The following is a 2,500-nucleotide window of genomic DNA, read 5'->3' as shown; positions in this document are numbered from 1 at the left end:
TTTTTTATCATTATCATCATTTTTTTCCTGCTTGTTTCTCTGTTTCCTTGTTCCTGTCTCGTTGATACTGGGCCTTGGTGATGGACGAGCTAATCTGTGACCCGCTGACCTCGTGTGACCTGAGTCTAGCGTGATGGTGACCTAATATGTCCTGTTGATGTTCTCTGACCTTTGACCTTGGTGAAGTCACGTGACCCAACACGAGCCTATAACATGCACCTAATGTACCGTAATGACATTTAAATTAGTGACCTTATTCATTAAAGAAAAAAAAATGGTTATGATATTTTTCATATCTTATAAATCTCAACCTGAACTGATGTGGTCAGTCTTCCGATAGAAGGATAACAAGAAAAGAAGAAGAAGAAGAAGAAGAAGAAGAAGATGGAAGAGGAACAGGAGAAGGACGGGGAGAAGTAGAAGAAAAAATAATATTAGTAGTAGTAGTAGTACAAGAAAAGGGGAAGAGGAGGAGAAGCAGAAGGGGAAGAGAGAGAGGAGGAGGAGGAGGAGAGGAAGAGGAAGAGGAGGAGAAGGATAAAGCAGAAGAAGAAAAAGAAAAGAAAAAATATGTTGATGATGATAAGGAGAAGGAAAAAAGGAGAATAAACGCGAACAAAAGAGAATTACAGTGGAAAAGTAAAAGGAAAAAGAGATGAAATAAATCGAAAAATGAATTGGAAATGTAAACAATATGACGGAAAGAAATGGTTTAATAACACAGTTAGATAATCAAGTAAAAGTAATCAACTTGTGTATATCATTTTCTCTTTATCATTATTTATCAACAAAGCATCATCATTATATAGTATAACCATCAATATATTCGATTATCATTCATGAACTAAAATAAAGTGGCATGCTGCTTGATTGTTTAGAAAAAAAAATCTCGGTGGAAATATATAGATAAATACAAAAAAAAAAAAAAAAATCCGAATAAGTAGTTCTCGTGTTTTTTTTTTTTTTTTAATATATTTTATTATCTGTTGCATTTTTCTTCTTAAAAAAAAAAAAAAAAAAAAAAAAACGCTTAAAATGAGTAAGTTCTACCACCCTTTACTTGGAGCCCCTCCCCCCCCCCCCAAAAAAAAAAAAAGAAAAAAAGAAAAAAAGAAGAAGATTATAATGATAAAATAATACTAATAATCAGTTGCTCAGTCGATTGCATTAATTACACATTATTCTTGCTTAAAGATGACTCCTTGACATTTTCATTTGAATTTATTTAATGTTTGTCATTGTTGTTATAATTTTAATAACATCTTTTTCAAACCTTTTCTCCAGTTTGTAACTTTTTCATTGTATATTTATTTTGAATGCGGAATATACTCTTTTTTATTATTTTATTTATTTATGTTTTGTGTGTGGTAATTCAGTTTTTTCTTTCTTAGTATGTTTACACTATTTTATTTTTTTATTATTGTGGTTGCCACTTTTATCTAACAGTTTCTTTTCCATTGTCTCTCTTTTCATCCTATCCCCTTCTTCCTCCTACTCTTCTTCCTATTCCTCTCCTCCTCTTCCTCTTCTCCCCTTCTCCTATCCCTCCTTCCCCCATTCTCCTCCATCATCACCATTTTCCTCTCCACCCAAACGCCCCAACTAGTTCCTCCCTTCCTCTCCTCCTCTATTTATCTCTTCTATTTTCGCCTCGATCAAGCAAACACTCACTCTCCCTTCCTTCTCTCTTATCTCCCTTTCGTCTGTGATATCATAGGGAGTGAGGGTGCGGGAGGGAGCAGATAGGGAGCAGGGAGGGAGTGGGGGAGGGAGGTGGGGAGGGAGTGGGGGAGGGAGGTGGGAATGGGGGAGGGGAGGGAGGTGGGAATGGGGGAGGGGAGGGAGAAGGGAAGGGAGTAATGGTGGAGGGGGGGGAGGGGAAGGGGAGGGAGAGGGGAATGGATGATGGAGGGAATAGGGAGGGAGGGAATGGATGGGGGAGGGAGGGATAATGAGAGGGAGAAATAAGAGGGAATGAGAGAGTGGAAAAAGAGAGAGATTGAGTGGGAAAAGAATAAGGAAAAGAGAAAGAGACATAGAAGGAACAAGAAAACAAAGAAACAAAAAACACCAAAAGAAAACACGAGATAAAAATAAACAAACAATCAAAGAAACAAACAAACAAATAAACACCCACAGAAATACACAGAAAAAAAACTTTCGAAATTCAGAAAGCAAAACCCACCTGACGTCTGTACACGAGTTCGATCCCTTTTACAAATCCTGCACAGAAAACCCATATTACTTTAAGTATGTATTTCCCTTCACCGCCGACCTGAATCTTTGATGAAACCAATGATATCTCACGCAGAAGGAGGGGGGGAGGGGAAGGGGGGGAGGGGAAGGGGGGTAGGGGGCAGGGGGGATCATTAACGTTCTTGGGTAAACTTATCCAGTCGTTTTATGTCATGTGGAGGAACGTTTTTTAAAAAGGGAACGTTTTTTTTTTTTTTGGGGGGGGGGAGAGGGGCGGGAAGGGGGGTGAGGAGAGTGTTTGGGG

The sequence above is a fragment of the Penaeus chinensis genome, chromosome 21, assembly GCF_019202785.1.
Source record: "Penaeus chinensis breed Huanghai No. 1 chromosome 21, ASM1920278v2, whole genome shotgun sequence".
NCBI lineage: Eukaryota > Metazoa > Arthropoda > Malacostraca > Decapoda > Penaeidae > Penaeus > Penaeus chinensis.
This window is presented reverse-complemented; position numbering follows the sequence as displayed.